This window comes from Olea europaea, chromosome 6, assembly GCF_002742605.1.
Source record: "Olea europaea var. sylvestris chromosome 6, O_europaea_v1, whole genome shotgun sequence".
NCBI lineage: Eukaryota > Viridiplantae > Streptophyta > Magnoliopsida > Lamiales > Oleaceae > Olea > Olea europaea.
Window position 1 is genome coordinate 18306482 of NC_036242.1, and position 19273 is coordinate 18325754.

General features: G+C 38.4%; 1 pseudogene; it reads left to right on the forward strand.

Annotated features, from left to right (window-relative positions):
• Positions 1-2171: 2171 nt before the first annotated feature.
• LOC111396064 lies at positions 2172-19056 on the forward strand (annotated as a pseudogene).
• Positions 19057-19273: the final 217 nt, after the last annotated feature.

Here is a 19273-nt window from a genome sequence, read left to right on the forward strand (position 1 = left end):
TTTAAATAATTACAAAAGGAAATTTTGCATCAAAAGTCCCGAACCTTTCAAAATGTGCCATGAAGGTTCCAAACCTTTAGTAAATGTGAGTTGGAATTGCATCTAATAATTTTCATCCAAAAATTTGCCAGTTGACAAAACTATTTATCTTCCCAGACCCACATAAACCTGTCGCCTAATCCCCAACTCACCCAACCCCACCCATTGGTAGGTGGGAAAGCCTCCACCATTTAAGAATGGCAATCCCCCTCCCCCCCCTCCCCCCCAAAAAACCCGATACTCGCGAGGACCCTTCTCAAACAGGACGAGAATTACTCACTTAATAGGGTTTCGAATAGGGAACGGAGCGGGGGACTTTACCCTTGGGCAGGTATGAGTAACAAGGGCCCTACCCACATTTTTTTTTGAAGAATTCAATACTTTAAATAGAAAATTTTACGAAATTTCATTAATTCTAATAGAAGATGGTAATTAAGGTTATCTAAAGAATATGACAAAATATAGAAGTCTTAGCTTACCAAACTTTTTTGAATAATTTAACTTCTAAAAAAAATTAATTAAAAAATATATTATTATCCGACTTTTATGAATGTGGACAATAAAATGAATTGTCAAAATAAATAAATAAACTAGTAGTAAACGGGGAAAGGCCCCACACTTCCCACTTTAAACGGATAGCATGGTAGGTACGAGGCGTGGCACGGGGAAGGTTCCTCGACCCTGACCCACGCTATTGCCATCTCTACCAATGTCGTTACTTTTAATTTTGAAGAGAATTTATCTATCATTATTCATTTCTTCTCAGTTTTTTCAAAGATTCTTGTTAGTAAGAAATGAAGTTGACGAGATTGGAAAAATGGGGTTGACGGAGGTGAAAGAAATGAGGCAGCAACAATGACTCGGGCAATTCCGTCAAGATGGTCATTGCAGAGCTCGAGTTTCATGATTCGAGTTGCCATCTCCATTCATTTATAACAAATGAGTGATATTTCGCTAGTAAAGCAAGTCCTAGCGCATTCATGACAATGATTTTGTGTAGTATATGAGTACATCATTTTCAATGCACATGGCTAGAAAGTTTTGCAATATACCATCCGACTTTGAACGATAACTAATGCCTTTAATCTTACAAACTCTTTTATAGAAAACATATTAATTATATAAGTTTCAAATTCATAGTCACCGATCATCAACTTTTTCCAAATGAATTCAACGAGTGAAAACTTAAAACACTTTGACAAAGATTCAAATTATAGAAATCAAGTCTTTAAATTGAAAACAAAAAACAAATAGCAATAGGACATGAACCACTATGTCAATGAGCAATTGTTGGAGCTATTCTAAACAATTGTCATGAATAAGTGTAATTTTTAATCTCTCTCAATACAATTAAATTGATATCTTCGTATATTTCATTAACCAACTTACGTTTTGCCCCTCCATTTTTTGGTGTGATTGCACCGGTAACTAAACTTTAGTTCTGTGTGTTTTGGTTCCTAAATCCAATAGAATGTTCAGCCCGTCATTATATTCTCAGTTCAGCTCTTTAATTTTCAAACTTTACACTTTAGTACCCAAATTCCACTATTCATCCAATTCTCATCCTACACTTCAATTTCTATGCCTAAACTTCCAACATCTTCAATATTGGTCCCTAAAACTTAATAATCATTCGGAATTGGTCCACCTGAAGTTACATAAGTTTTTAATTTATTCCCCAAGCTTTTCAAAAGTTAAATTTTACCCCTCGAAACATATAATTTTCTTCTGATAGCTCTCTTTTTACTTATAATCACTCAAGTGCCATCTAATTAATCTGCTATTGCTCCGAATCAATTTCAATAAACTCCAAAAAGCTCTTTTTCACATCAATTGCCTCCAATTTAGCAATAAATATATAAAAATAGAAACACGGATAAGTGCATAATCTAAAACTAACTTGATGACTTGAGTTAGGTTATGGAGTCGTGAGACCGTCAACCAGATTCTTGCTAGCTTGACAACGTTTTTTGCCTAGCTTTCAAACTTTTTAATGTTCTTATGTTTTAATATTCCTCGACACTTGAGACATGAATATTTGTCCAAGTCTAAAGTTTTCGAGTGTCTAATAAATTATACTTCGTTTAACATTGTGTTCTTCGCCCTTTTACATAAAACAAACTCATGGAACATCATCTTCCTCATATCCATCTGCAAAAATCCCATAAACCAAGAATCTTGCTCGAATTTCAATGTCAACTCCTCTCTACAGCAAAGATGGAATCTACACATCCCCAAGACCACCAATCTCTTTACCACAAGACCCAGAAATCTCTATGGTTCCATTCCTCTTTAGAAATTTTTCGTCCATTGCTCAAACTACTGCACTTATTGATTCCGAAACTGGCCAAATCTTAACATTTTCAAACCTCAAAAAACAAGTTTCTAAGCTCTCTACTGCACTTCTCAATCTTAAAATCTCCAAAAACTACGTAGTTTTCATCTTCTCCCAGAATTCAATCCTTTTCCCTATATCTTTCCTAGCCGTGGTGGGCATTGGTGCTATTGCCACCACTGCCAACCCACAGTATACTACGGGCGAGGTCACAAAACAGGCCGAGGACTCAAACCCAAAACTTATCATCACAACTCATGAACTCTATCATAAAATCATGCATTTGAATCTACCTTGTATTATTCTAAGTCCCAAAACTTCAGTTCATATTACAGCCAATCCAAACATTCAAATATGGTATCTCTCAGATTTGATTGAATCATTGAATTCATCTGAATTGCTACCATTTCCATCAGTTTTACAAACTGATGTTGCAGCCCTATTGTATTCATCTGGGACTACTGGAACTAGCAAAGGAGTGGTCATAACACACAGGAATTTCATTGCCACATCTCTAATGGTAACATCGGATCAAGAGGTTTATTGCGATCCAAAGAACGTGTTCTTGTGTTTTCTTCCTTTGTATCATATTTTTTGTTTGGCCGTAGTATTATATGCGCAGCTGCAGCGAGGGAACGCAGTGGTGGTGATGGCAAAATATGAGATGGAGAAGATGTTAATGGCTATTGAAAAGTACAAGGTTGCACATATGTTTGTGGCGCCACCAGTAGTTATAGAATTGGCAAAGCGGCCAGAGGTGGTGAAGAAATATGATGTTTCGTCCTTAAAGGAGATTGGATCGGGGGCTGCACCACTGGGAAAGGAAGTGATGGAAGATTGTGACAAAAAATTTTCAGAAGCTGTAATTTATCAGGTTAGTAGAAGATTAGTAGAAAATTTTAGCTTATTTTTCTTTCTACCTACTGTTTAGCACAGTCTAGTCCACGTTACCAAAATGAATTTTTTGATTTGGACATATTTTGATGCGAAGTGAAAAAAGCTTCGGTAAAAAGTTTAAATTCATTTTCACCAGTTTATGATGCTAAAAAAGCAGTATTTTTATTTTAAGAATGAAAAGAGTAACATATATATGACTAGTACTAGAAGTAGTAGTAGAAATAAGTTCACCAAAGTCATCTTATGGATGGAGTTCTTGGAACCAACCAAAGCCATCCCTATGCTAGCTATACGCTCTCCCTTTAAGCAAACAAAGGTGTGCGCAAGACAGAAATTAAAGCAAGAGCCAGACCAATCCACCAATCAAATCAGCGGAAAAAAAATGCATTTTGACATGATTGAAAGCACCAAGTCAAAAAGAAAAGGAGCAAGTACGGCTTTCAAACTTGTCTCCCCATTGCCTTAAGCCTGGATACCCAAGGTCGTGGCAGCTTGAATTCTCTTCATCACAAAGGAGTGGAGTGTATATCCTCTTACGCAAGATAGTTTGTAAGAAGTTCCCTAATGTACTTATGCCACAAGGCCAAACTTTTCACGAACTAATTGATTTGAAGTAGTCGTACAGCAGAACATCTTAAAACTCCATTTTTGAAGTTAAAACGTTTTCACTTGGAAACAACTTTTGCCAACAAGTTGGTTCTGCACGTGTTAATAATCTTGAAAACATTGAATTCTCTATTATGGAACCTAAAACTAATGTGGTCCGGGCGCTGCGCGTGGCAGGGCTACGGCATGACAGAAACTTGTGGGATAATTTCAATAGAGAACACAAAGATTGGTTCTTGCCATTCTGGTTACCGGGGTGCTTGTTCCTGGAGTTGATCTCAAATAATAGGTATAAATTCCATGAAATCTCTCCCACTTTCCACAAAGGGGAAATTTGGGTCCGTGGCCAAAATATGATGCAAGGTAAATTTCACATTGTGCTTTAACTACGACTGATTTAAGTATGTATACATATCATTTGTCATGTTTATTGTTTTATAGGTTATCTCAAAAATCCGAAGGCCACAACGGAAACTATTGATGAACAAGGTTGGTTACATACTGGAGATCTTGGCTATTTTGATGACGAGGGGCGACTATATGTTGTCGATCGATTGAAAGAGCTTATCAAGTGTAAATGCTATCAGGTAATATGATATAGACTTTAAATTTAAATTTAAATTTTGTCACACATTACATGACAAACTAAATAAAACAAATTTCTAGACAAAATTTGGTAACACAAATTCTAGAAATGAGCTCAATAAATTGTTGTACCTAAAGTACCAAATCCCAAACCCCAGCAGCAAGGCACGAAAATCTGCAACTAAAACTGCAAAACCCTCTCCCTTCTTCTTCTCCCCCTCGAAATATTGTCTTTGTACTTTCTTTCATCCCAAACAATTGAAAATTTAGATTTTTAAGGAGGGTTTGTGGGAAGGCTTGGAAAATTAGAGAGAGGGATGGCAGATGCATATCGATTGAACTACGTGAAATTTAGGCGGATCAATTGGACTACTGGTCGAGTGAATTAAGTGGGTTTAATTTGGGTTCCCATGACCAATTTGTGTAACATGGGGGAAAAAACCGTGCTACATTGTCAGAAACTTTTGTCAACTTCTACATCGAATCAGACCCTGCCAACAAATCATCTGCCATGGAATCTAGCAACATTTTTAGGTAAAATGGCTTAACCTTATTTTATTTAAAAGAAAAAAGATAAAAGGGATTTCTGGATCCCATAGAGTTCAGGCCTGAGGCGACCACCTCACCCACCTCGTCTTAGGTCGAACTGTGGTACAAGAGCAATAATCATGCTAGAATAAGTCCTCATTTGACCCCTATTAAATTAAATTTCGTTTTTTCTCATATTTTCAATCACACAATTTTCCATGAAATAATATTACACATAAATCGAATTTTTTTTTCTCTTTTTAAACTACTTGTTTCACGCGGGTAGTCGCTAAGAAATTGAAATTACATATTCTCTGTTTGAGAGTGTTTGATTCGAGGTTCTTTGCTCTATGTCTTCTCTTCCTTTTATATTCCCTTGATGATTTCTTTGTGATCAACCGCTTAGAAACTGCTTGATTGTTTTATAACTACCCACTTCCTTTATGGTGGCTATGGTGTCGTGGAACTGCCGTCTCTAACTACTGTCACTACTCTTTGTCGTTCAACCATTTTCAACTGAACTCCTTGAATCATGGAACGTGATAAGGTTACTTGATAACTGCTTCAATAACTGCACTTCTGGATAACCATAAGATCTTATGTTTGCTAAGATCCTGGGCAATTCGAAGGTTTGGGCGAGAACAGGGTCATAGCTCTGGGCGACTGTAAGGCACTTCATTCGCTCAGATTTTGGGCGTCTTGCAAGCTTGGGCGATGATGTTACCGTATTCGTGGGCTTCCACTGCATTCATTAGTAACCCTATTTGGGCCTTTATCCTGAATTTTCCAGTTGGGCTTCATTCTTTGGACTATTTGATTTGAGGATTCCCTAATTGGATTTCATTCCTTAGGCTATTCGATTTGGGCTGCACTTTTAGTGTGTCAACAATTACCCCCCAATATGGCAGAATTAATACTAACTATTAATCTTTGCCATATTTACTTTGTGTTTCCCAACAACATTTGAAATTCCCAAGAATTTCAATCATTATTTCCTTCCATAGTCTGAAAAAGTGCGACGCTACAAACCCTTATAAACCCCAAGGACACGCCATTTCGTTGTACCACTAAATCATGCCTCATTATTTCGCGCTTCTTTCTCGCAATACCATTGTTCATCTTCTTGCTTCTCTGCTACGTTTCTTAAGCAAACTCTAACAAAACTGTATTTCGTCCGTAATGGCTACTCCACAAACTCAATCTGACGACTCTTTTAGCTTTGAAGATTTCCAGAAAATCCTCACTCGACCATATGTAAACCCGAACTTCCTTGCATTAGCCAATGCAGAACTTAATGAGTTCTATTTGGGACCTTCATTCAACAACGCCGAAGCCGTCGAACAAGTGGCGGTAGGCCAGCTGTTCCCTTGTACTCAAGGCCCTCCATTCCTGAACTCTTTGCCTCTGAGGCCGATTTGCGAAAAAGGTATTCGCACTTGGCCTAAATCTGATGTTGTTTTCTATAGATGGCATGCTCGCCTTGTGGGCCATGGTCCTATCAAGGCGATTTTTGATCATGCTAGGATTTTTGATTTATTAGAAATCTCTCTTCAACCCCCAATTTTTGACCCAGCACTTTTCCCCTATTTCTTTAAGTTTTTGGTCTTCTGAATATAATACTTTTGTTTTTCATCTCGGTCCCATGTCAATTACTTTAAGGGATGTTGGGGCCCTGATAAATCTTCCACCTTTGGGCGACACCAATTTTCTTGATATTTTGATTTCCGGCGTTGCCCCAAAATTTGACAAAAAAACTCACTAAGTCCTATTCAAGCCTGCAAAGCTATTATAATCACTCAAATGCTGAGCCTTCCCACGCTGAGCATGTGACCTTTCTTCAGATTTGGCTTTGTAAATATATTCTGTGTGTGCCCAGTTTGAAGCCTTCTATGAGCTATTTACCTATAGTGCACGAATTGGCGCGTGGTAGGCCTTTGAATTTGTGCTCCTTCTTTTTGGCTGCCCTCTATAGAGGCATGGCTTCTCTTCAATTTTAATTGAAGAATGGTGCATCTCCCACCGGCAATGGGCCTCTTTGGTTCACTCAATTGTGGTTGAAAACCTATTTTCCATCACTTGGTGCTCTATCCATGTCCCTTCGTTCTGCTAGCTGTTATGGGCTAGCCATTGACCCATTGAGTCCTGTAAATATATCGAGAATGAACATTTTTTCATTCTTTTATACTTTAAATTCAATTCCTTCCTTCTTTCCCTTTTCTGCTCATTTAACTCCAGATTATGTGCAACCTCCATCCACCTTGAACAGTGCGAGCGCCTCTCTGCTCGTTTGAATTCAGTTTTTGATTGGAGGGAGTTGTTCCATGATATTTTAACTGGAACCAATGCCAAAGTTGGGGTTGAAATATATGCTCCCCAATTTTTTGCTCGCCAACTTGACTTTGGCCAAACTTGGCATGTTCCCCCTTGTTATTCAAAAATTTAATAGACCACTTTCACACATTAATAGGGCAGAGGCACAAGCTATAGATGCTCGCAATATGCTTTTGACGAGTAACTTTTCATTAGCCCCCTTCAATCCTAGTCGTGCCGTTCACCCCCTTTTTGAACAACTCTAGCCATTAGTGAAGCCCAGATTGTTTGCAACTGATGCCAATCGTGCTTTCCATTCACTGGATCAGCCAAACATTCTTTCCACTTCTCCTATTTTGGTCACCCCTGTGTCCATTAGGAGTCCTTCCTCCCCTGCTCATGCTAAACAATCTGTTCCTCCCTCTACTTCTTTGCCTGCCAAACCTACTGCAGCTAAGAGCGCCCCAATCCGCAAACGGCCAGCTTCAGCATCTCCCATTTTGGAGGATGATGATGATGATAACACTCTTCTCATCGTCAGGCGAAAGGTAATTGAATTGAATTCTGTTTACTCATAAGCAAACGTTTCTATGTGCTAATAGTTTTTTCTGAATTTCTCAGAAAAGTTCAGCCTCTCATTTGAAGGCTTTGGTGTTGGCAGCTCCTGTTCCATCATCCTCTGCTGGAGCTGTTTCGTCCAAACCAGCTGATGAAGGGACTACGCTTAAAGAGAAACCTTCAGTCCCGGAACCTTCATCACAACTAATGGATGAGCCACCTCCTTCCCAGGGCGTCGACCTCCCGAACATCGAACCAGAAGGTAATACATTTTTTGATGTTTTACCTTTGTTTGTGCTATTGATTTCTGATTTGCTGCTTCTTTAATCATGCAGAGGCTCCCATTGGTCTGCCCGTTGTGGCAGAATCTTCTTGCCCAGACAAGGGGAAGTCTCTACAAGTGGTGAGGCCACAGGTGATAGAGCCAACTAGTGATATGCCACCTCCCAAGATTGTTGATGAGGTAACCTTTTACATCACTTTTATTTTCACTTTGTTTATTGTAGTGAAAACCTTCAATAATGGCATTTTTCTTTACAGGATGCTGATGAGATTGTGCGTTCTATTCAGGACTTGTTCGCTTCCTGGGGGCAAGTCAAGACGTCTCGCCCTGCTTCAACCGGTCGTCCTTCTGCTTCTTCAGAGGAAGATATGAAGTTCCTCAAACAGTCGATATTTGAGTATGTATCCTTTATGGACATGGACATCGGTCAGGCTAGTGCTGCCAAACATAAGGATAAACTCGAGCATTTGTGTGCGAAGTTGGCGAAAGCACTGACACTTCCGTCGCTCAACATTTCTGCTGATTTTAAAGCGACGTTGAAAGTTGTCCACTCTGACATCCTCTCTTTGCTGGCCAAAAATATTGAACTGAAGGCCAAGAGTACTCAATATCTTCACGCTGCATCTGAGAGAGAGTCTTTGCTTCGGGAGATCAACAAAGCTGAGGACGAATTAAAAGAAATCTCTTCCGAAGTTATGATTAAAGACTCTTTGATGACCAGTTTGGCTACACAGATGAAGGAGCTTCAAGAAAGGATGGATGACTGCAAGGCGAGAATAGCTGCTAGAAAGCGTAATGCTTCCCAAGGAATTGAGGGAACCAAGTCTTTGGTCGAGCAATACAAGAAACTGGAGGTTGATGATGATTTTGTAGCTGAATTGAATGTCACTTCTTCTCAGCAGAGCGAGGATTGGGGAAGACTTAGGGAAAGAATTCGTTCGGTCTGGGGCGAATTGTAATTAAGACATCTAATGCCTTAACTTTTCTTTTTGTAATTTCGTATTAACTTTCCTCTTGTAACCTCGTACTGATAGCTATTGCCAATTTTGGATGTAACAGCAGCCATTGTAATTAACGAACAACTAATTTGTCTTCTTGTGTATTTATTGACGTTTGTCCTTAATCGTCAACCTCCCAAACATTTAACTGCTTTACGATAAGATTCATGTACATTCTCTTTTGGTATTTCTATCTCTTTTTCCAAGACTTTGGGACGTTTGACTCCAATCACTAGGCACGAATGTGACTGTTCATATTCTGTCTCTTCACCTTCACGCCCCCATAAATGCACGTATATGTCGCACTTTTCATTTTCATTTCCATTCTTTTCTTCAAAACTAATTTGCTGCCATCGTTTGGCATCTCAACGATCGATCTAAAATTTTCGTCTTCCATAGAAATGGATCATTTGATCCGCCCATTTTGCCACCTGTTTTGATGTCATCTTTGGTATAGGAGATATAGAAAATATTCTTTGGCCAGCAAAGTTCTTCCCATCGTCTCCATGTTCTTTACAAGGAGTTCAATGATGGAAGACAATTTTTTAGGATGCCTGTCAAGCCACCTTGCTTGCTGAGAGTGCTTCTTAGTCTCCTTGCCCGTTATTGCAGCGATGTATTTAGGTAGGCGAGGTGAGGGTGCTTCTCTTCCCTTCTGCTTGCTGAGAGTGCTTCTCAGCTTCTTTGCTTGCCTTTGCAGCAGTGTGATCAGGATGGCAATCAAGGCCAGTTCGCCCTCTTACTTGGCGATCGACCGGGGGAGATTAGTTCGCTCTTAATTGTAGCTTATAGAGCATTTAGTATTTTGTATCTTGCAACTTTGTAATGAACGTTTGATAATAAAGGAATTTATTTGAACGTATTTCGCTCTGGCCTTTTTTTATCTACGATCGTTCAACGCGATTTGATTACACTTTTATTTGTTCACTTTCCCATAAGGAAGGAACATATTTTTTTAAATATTTGCCATTAATGAACCTCATGTGCTTGGTGCCATCTAAATCTTTCAAATGATAGGCTCCATTAGGTAACACACTATTTACTTTGTATGGTCCTTTCCAATTGGGCGACCACTTGCCATACTTTGGATCTTTGCTATCTAAAGGGAGTATTGTTTTCCAAACCAATTTGCCCAGGCTGAACGACTTGGCTATAACTTTTTTATTATAAAACTTAGCCATCCTTCGTTTTTGAATTTGAAATCTATCTAGAATGTCCAACTTTAATTCGTCCAACTCCAATAAGTTTTGAACTAGTGATTTGGTATACTCATCATTACTTAACTTATGTTGCAAACGCACTCTGATCGATTGCACGTTGATCTCCATAGGCAAAACGACCTCCTGTCCATAAGTAAGTTGGAAAGGAGTAATTTTGGTACTTGACCGAGGCGACGTCCTATAAGCCCATAAGGCCTTGTTTAGACATTCGTGCCAATTTCTGACATTTTCATCTATCATTTTTCTTATGATATTTTTTAAAACCTTATTAGAAGATTCTACTTGTCTGTTGGATTGAGCATAATATGGTGTGGAGTTTACTAATTTAACTCCAAACTCGCTCAAGAATTTATTCACTTGATCTCCATTTAAAGAAGTTCTGTGATCTACCATCAAAGTTTGTGAAATTCCAAATCTACAAATAATATGATCACGGATAAATTCTATGACATTCTTTTGGGTGATCTCGTTTAAAGGTATCGCTTCTACCCACTTAGTGAAATAATCAGTTGCAACTATAACAAAGGTATGCTGCTTGGACGATGGGGGATAAATCTTCCCTATTAGGTCTATCGCCCAACCCTTAAACGGCCAAGGTTTGATAATAGGTACCATCTCTCGTGCTGGTGCCTTTTGTATTGGACCATACTTTTGGCATGCTAGACAACTCTTTGCATACTGAACGCATGATTCTCCCATCTTGAGCAAAAAATATTCATTCGTAATGATTAACCATCTCATCCTTTGGCCAGCTTGATGAGCCTCACATATCCCTTCTTGCACTTCATCCGTGATCGTCCTGGCTTCTTGCAAACTTACACATTTTAGCAATATACCATCAGAGCGTTTCTTAAACAACTCTTCATCTATCAGTGTATAGTTTAGCAAACACAACTTCATTTTTTTACTATTTCCTTTATTAGGTTCTTTAAGGAACCTTTTAATCTCTGCCCTCCAATCTATTGCATCTCCATCTTGTATGCAATGAATTTCAATCGTTCTAGCCCTTTTTTGGACTACGGGCAATATTGTTCCATACTCATAGTAGACTTCCAATTTAAAACTTTCGAGTACCCTGAGACCATTTGGGCTAACTCATTTGCCACGTCATTATATATCCTATTAACGCATTGAAACTCTATTTGGTCGAATTCTTCCAACAACTCTTGTGCGATTTCATATAGACTTATAATGGAATCATTTTGGCACTTAAAATCACCAATCAATTGGTGAATGACCAACTGAGAATTGCCTCTAACGATCACATTCTTTACTTCCATATCTATTATTAATTCTAAACTCACGATTAAGGCTTCATATTTGGCTTGATTGTTGGTGCACATCCTATCCAAGGTGAATGCGAACTTGTAGCAAATTCCTAAATGATTTATCAATGCTACTCCTATTCCTGCACCTTTTGAGATTTTTGACCCATCGAAATAGAAAACCCAAGATTTTAATTCGAATGAATTGATTTCTAATTCAATTTTTTTAGGCATGTCAAGGCATGGATGATCGGCCTGAAAGTTAGCCAAAGCCTGATTTTTGATTGCCTTTTGGGGTATGTATTGTATTTCGAATTCTGATAATACTAACGTCCAAAGGCCTACCCTTTGGTATAAAATAGGGCGAGAAAACATATACTTAACCAAATTTACTTTGGAAATCAAATAAACGGTTACGGGCCGTAAATAAGCCCTTAATTTTGTACATGTGAAATACAATGTAAGACATAATTTTTCAATGGCAGAGTAATTACATTCACATTTTGTTAACCGTCTACTCAAATAGTAAATCGCCCTTTCTTCACCAAATTGGTCTTCTTGCACGACCATTCCAGCAATTGATTCTTTTTCAATCAATACATACACTTTCATTGGCCGTCCTTGGGATTGGTGACACCAACACTGGTGGACTTGATAAATATGTCTTTAGGCTTTCGAAAGCCTTTTGATGCTTTTCTTTCCAAAAAAATTCGTCCTGATTTTTCAACTTTAAAAGCTGCGAAAAAGCTTTAGTTCGCCCTGCACAGTTAGAAATAAAGCGTCTTAAAAAGTTTACTTGGCCTAGAAACCTTTGCAATTCTTTTTTGTTGTTAGGTGGTTTGACCTCTAAAATGGCCTTCGCTTTATTTTTATCAAGTTCAATCCCCCTTTTGTGTACTAAGAAACCAAGAAAGTTTCCTGCATTAACATCAAATGCATATTTCAAGGGATTCAATTTTAGTTTATATTGTTTCATTCGCTCAAATGAACATCTCAATTGTTCAAAATGGTCCTCTTCTTTAATGGATTTGACCACTATATCATCTACATACACCTCAACAAACTTGCCTATCATATCATGAAAAATCAGGTTCATCGCCATTTGATAAGTTGCTCCTACATTTTTCAGGCCGAAAGGCATAACTACCCATTTAAAACATCCTAGAGACCCAGGGTATCTAAAGGCAGTTTTGTGTATATCTTCCTCAGCTATATAAATTTGATTGTATCCTGAATACCCATCCATGAAGGAATACATTACGTGTCCGACAGTTGAGTCTACTAGAGAGTCTACTGTGGGTATTGGATATTCATCTTTGGGTGTGGCTATGTTTAAATTCCTAAAGTCTATGCACACCCTTAATTTACCATTCTTTTTTAACACTGGCATGATATTGGACAACCAATTCACATATCTGGCTGTTCTAATAAAGCATGCTTTTAATAATCGCTCTATTTCTTTCTTAATCTCAGAAAGTATATTAGGAGCAAAACGCCTAGGAGGTTGCTTATGAGACTTAAAATTTAGCTTGGTTGGCAACCTATGTTCCACCAAATCTCTATCTAAACCAGGCATATGTTCATATTCCCAAACAAAACAATCTTTATATTCCTTTAATAAAGCGATTAATTTATCACTAACCTCTTGATCGAGCATTTGGCTGATGAATATTGGGCGATCTTCTCCTTCATTGCCAATATTCACTTTAATCAGAGGGTCTTGTGCTTGAGCGTATCCAGGCTTGGCAATCCTCATCACTTCATCATCCAATTCCCTTGTAGGCACTTCTTCTTCTAAACAATCCACTTTGTTGACTTCTCGGCCAATACTTTGTTTCAACTCGAACACTGCCAATTTGCCTCTCAATGCTTTCAAGACTGCTTCTTCTTTCGTCTTGTCCTTGCATTCTTTATTGAAAACCATTAATTTGACTTTGAAGGCTTGAATATCGGTCATTTGCCTTTGTTACTTACAACTCATTTAAAACTCCTTGATTACTCTTTTGCCAATTACTGGCTCTTCTAGTGCCACTATGTTTGGCCTCATCTGATTGAACATTTCAGTGAGTGCTTCCACTGAAAACGGCTCTTCAGTCTGTGTGACAATTTGAGTTTCTTCTCCATCTTGGACTACTCTGACAGGTCCATAATTTCTTTCATACATGAACCTTTCTACTGAGTTTGCTTCTGCAACAAAAGGTCTATGATCGACCTGCATCACTTCTGCTTCGCCTTTGTCATTCCAAAAAATCAGACATTGATGGAGCGATGAGGGTATACAGCGACTTCCGTGTATCCAATCTCTTCCTAATAACACATTGTAACTAGTAGGACAATCTATTACGAAGAAGACTGTGGTCCTAGTAGTTGTCCCTATAGTTATGTCCAATGGCATAACCCCTTTAGCTGAAGTTGCTCCTCCATTGAAACTCGTAAGGACAACTTCTGTTGGGATCATATCGCTTTCTGTCTTTGCAAATTTCCTCATCATCCTAGATGGAATGGTGTTTATAGCTGCTCCATTGTCGACAAGCACTTTTGTCACAGGTATGCCATTAACTAGAGTTTTAACGTACAGTGACCTCAAGTGTTTAGTTAACTCCATGGCTGGCTGCTTAAAAATAACCTTTTCGGTAGCATCTATTTCTACTTCCTGCTTGTCCTCTGTTAAGTCATCCTTTTGTGATAAGTTAACGTGCAGCATGTCGTACTGAGCTTCCATTTCCTGCATTTTCTTTTTATTGTTTTCTAATGCTTCTTCTTCAGTTACCCAACCTGTGGGAGGGGGCATTATTTTTGGAGGTGATCCATACTTTTCAGAGCAAGGCACTGTCTTTTTCCTTTTGGGCGTCCCGCACAGCACGTAATAATCGAAAGAACGCCCAGACGGTTTTCCTAACAAGTCCATTTCACGAACCCCCTCTCGATGTAGTTGCTTCAACAGAGTATTGTACGATACTCCTCTTTTTCTTCTTTCTGCTTCCAAGTCAATTTCCTCTTCAATATCCGTCATACCATCATCTCCTTCATCATCGTAGGCCCCTCTAGAAGTTTGACCTTCTTCATATTCTAGCACGCATGCTTCTTCTTCATTATCCTCCCCTTCTTCTACTTCTTTCTCTTTATTCTTGAACTCATTGGCTAGCAAATAGTTATTAGCCATGACATGAGGTAATGTACCGAACTGAATAGTAAGGGACTGATCTGGATCTTCTCCATCTCTTATGTCTCTCTCAAACTTCGACCTCCCAGAAGAACTTTCTGGCAATTCTTTCATCGATTCGCCTGTACCAGTGTCCTCACTGTCTTCGAGAATATTTTGATTGGCCACCTCGAGTAGCTTAGGCGCCTTAGAACGTGGTACTCCCTGTTGTTGCCTCATCATTCGTCTATAGTTCCGTTGAAAACGCCTTTGTTGAGTTCTAGTCATCTCGTTGAATGGTATCGCTCTTCCTGCATTATATTGGAACGAATGCCATACATTTGGTTGGCGAGGCTGCGGCCTGAATATTCTCCCATTATTCACTAGTCTGAACTACCTTTCAAAAGACGGTCCCCTATAGAATGATGTACCTCGTCCTATACCAGCTGAGCGTTTGGGAAAAAAATTAGGGCGACGGTGATGCTACCATATCCCTGGTTTCTCTGTACTCCCACTTACTTCTTTTTTACATCTTGCACACAAGACATCTTCATCCTTTTCAGGCTCTTTCCCTTTGATACGTTCAAAGACACTATGATGTGGTCCAGGGTCCTCTTTCCCGTCATCTATAACTAACTTGAATTTTGGCAACTTGTTTTTGAAACCAATCGTCACCATGTTCACCCCAAGTGGCTGTGGAAAAGGGTTTTCATCCACTGCCATCTTTCTCTTATCCTCGAACGTAATTCTTCCTGATTCAATGACATCCTGTAACACATGGCGAAAAACAAAACAGTTATTAGTCAAATGTGACCATGCATTATGCCACTTACAATATTTTTTACCCTTAACTTGTTCAGGGCTTAGCAATTTATGTTTATCGCTCAGTTTTATCTGCTTATCCTTATCTAGTTTATCAAATATAAGGTCAGCTATGGTTACATCGAACGAGAACGTTCTAGCCTTTTTGTTTTCATCTTTTATAGGCTCATCTTTGCCCAACGGTCTAGGTTTAGCCATTATAGGACAAGTATACGTGTCTTCTTTGATTAATTCGGCCAAACACATTTCGGTTTGATAGTAATACTCGTCATTAATGGTATGAATATCAAAATTTGGGTCTCTATAATAAGTCCCCTTACTAGAATTTTTCATTTGCTCTTCTTCTCTTATTAATCGTTCATACCTAATCACGTTCGCGCTCAATTGGAAAGATCGGGAAATTCTTTGTCTTGAAATTTCTTTTTCAAATTAAAGGTTAGACAACCTTGAGCGATTTTGACAAACTTCTTTTCGGGCAAAGATACAAAATATTTACTTCTTGCTATCTTGAACCTTTGAAGGAAACCTTCTGCCCATTCGTTTGGCATTTGACGTAGATTCGTCAAATCGGTCAAAGTAATTTCGGACTCGGTCTTATAAAACTGAGCGTGGAACAATTGCTCCAATTGTTGCCATGTTTGAATAGAGTTCGCTTACAAATTGATGAACTAGGAAAAAGCTACTCCTGTTAATGAATTAGGGAACAACCTTATTTTATGGTAATCAGTTACGTCACCACTTTGTAGTGTGAATCGCCCTATGTGTTCTAGAGTAGACACCTCTCCTAAACCGGTAAATAGTGAGAATTCTGGCACTTTAGACCCTCTAGGCCATGGATAAGCCTGGTCTACCCAATCAGGATATGACTTTGTGTAAGTCGGCCTAATGACAGGACGTACCCCAAAAGCCATCTGATCCTATACTGTTTCCATAATTTGATTCCTCAATATAACATTGGGGTCATATGGAATTCCTATAGGTTGGTTGACTGGTTGATTTGCTTGAGGCCTGATATTTGGTCCTTGGTTGGCAACAAAGTTGCTATGATTTGGGTCATTGTTACCATTAGCCTGAATATTTATTCCATCATTAACACGTGGGGCATTCTGTCCATTATTTAGGACATTGTCTCTTACATTTAGGTTACCCCCCAAGTTAGATGTACCATTGCCACTATTTTGATTTGGCATTACACCATCCCCTTGGTTTGAAGTAGAGAGACTAAAAGGTGGTTCTACCCCTTGATTTGGACCTAGGATTGGGGGATTATGTCCCACAATTGTCCTAGCTTGGAAGTAATTTGCAAGAAGCACAACTGGCTGACAAATTTGGCCTACTAACTTATTCATTATTTCATTCAAAGTATTCAGTTGTTTGGCCATGTTATCATAATGTGCATTCCCATTCTGGGTAAATCTTTCCATATTATGAATATTTCGTAGATTTACCTATTCAACGACATCCTGTGTGAGTTCTCCAAGTAATGCACGCATAGTTCGAGAACTCAACTCTGTTATTGGTTCGTAACGACTATGACTGCTCTGATTATGTCCATCTGTTCATGGAGAGCTATGCTACTTCTCATATCGCTCGATCACATACTGGACTTCTCCCTGACTTGCTTCCTTATCAGATTTCTGAGGCATATTGTTTCACCCTTTGTATTTTCAACACCAAACACCAAGGTCCCATTGGGCGTGCCAAATTATTTCGCGCGGGTAGTCGCTAACAATTAAAAAGGGATCAGACGATTATGTAAGGAACAAACCTCTTAAAATAAAATCCCAAAAAGGGGTGTTTTATTGGCGATGACTTTACAATTGGAACTAAACAGAATGCATCCAAGGGGCGCAAGCACATGAGTACTGAAAAGAAATGTTTAAGTCTAAACTAAAAAATTAAAATTACATATTCTCTATTTGAGAGTGTTTGATTCAAGGTTCTTTGTTCTATGTCTTCTCTTCCTTTTATATTCTCTTGATGATTTCTTTGTGATCAACCGTTTAGAAACTGTTTGATTGTTTTATAACTACCCACTTCCTTTATGGTGGCTATCGTGTCGTGGAACTGTCGTCTCTAACTACTGCCACTACTCTTTGTCGTTCAACTGAACTCCTTGAATCATGGAACGTGATAAGGTTACTTGATAACTGATTCAATAACTGCACTTCTGGATAATCATAATATCTAATGTTTGCTAAGATCCCGGGCAATTTGAAGGTTTGGGCGAGAACAGTGCCATAGCTCTGGCGACTGTAAGGCACTTCATTTGCTCAGATCTTGGGCATCTTGTAAGTTTGGGCAATGATGTTACCATATTCGTGGACTTCCACTGCATTCATTAGTAATCTTATTTGGGCCTTTATCCTAAATTTCCCAGTTGGACTTCATTCTTTGGGCTATTTGATTTGGGGATTCCCTAATTGGGTTTTATTCCTTGGACTATTCGATTTGAACTGTACTTTTAGTGTGTCAACACTACTTATTCTTCAAAAAAAATTATTATGCTCATTTTTAATTTGAAAAAAATGGAAGCCAAACGGGACTAAGTTAAAGCGGGAAAAGTAGAACAAAATTGAATAAAACTAGTCAAATGGGCTAAACGACATAGGTTCTTTACAAGGGATGTGTTGGCCATTTTTGATTGGCAACCTTCTGTTTCACCCTTTTTTTAACTACAAATGAAAGTTCGCCTAGTGTATGTATAAAAAAGCCTGTCAATGAGCCCGTTCCTATAACAATGTTGAACAAAATTTATTTATGAATTGAAATTATAAATGTTTTGTGAGATACTCATAATTACAATTTGTTAGGTGGCACCAGCAGAGCTTGAAGAGCTTCTTCTTACTCACTCTGAAATAACAGATGCTGCTGTTATCCCGTAAGTAGGCAGACTCGTGCTTTAGCTAAGCCTAAAAATTTACTATACTGTGAAAGTAATCTATAAAAATAAGCAATTTTTTTTTTTTTTTACTTACAAATTCCGAATAATTGCCCTTTCGTAGATTCCAGGACGCCGAAGCTGCTGAAGTCCCTATTGCATATGTTGTCCGGTCATCCAACAGCTCACTGTCTCAAAAACAGGTTAAAAGATTTATAGCAGAGCAGGTAATTAATTAATTTAATTCTGTATATTTTCTTATTTATTTGATTTTTGGCAAATGTATAATTTTCCCAATACTTATCACAGGTTGCCCCATTCAAGAGATTGCAAAGAGTGATTTTTATTGACAACATTCCAAAATCAGCCTCTGGAAAGATTCTGAGAAGGGAGTTGAGACACAAAAATCTATCGAAACTGTAACTGCGATTGCTTCATTAGAGAAAATTAAAATAAACCAAATCACGCAAGCCCTAGTAGTTTAGGAGTAAGTCTGAATACGAAGAAGAGGAAATGAAAAGAACAAAACGAAATTGTACTTTGTGTTGAACATAATTTTGAGTAGTTCAAAACAATTCGGTATGTTTAAAATATAGTTATTTTGCTCCAATAAGATGGTTGCTGATGTTGATTATACATACAAAAGGTCTAGAATTATCCAAATATCATCAATCCTTGTTGAGACTTCGACAATCTCAACTCTCTTCATAAAAGAGTCTAAGCTGCCATCCCATTCACGTGTATTTGATAGGAATAATTGAATAGTATTAGATTGTGTCAAAGAAGAACAAAGTTAAAATTCTA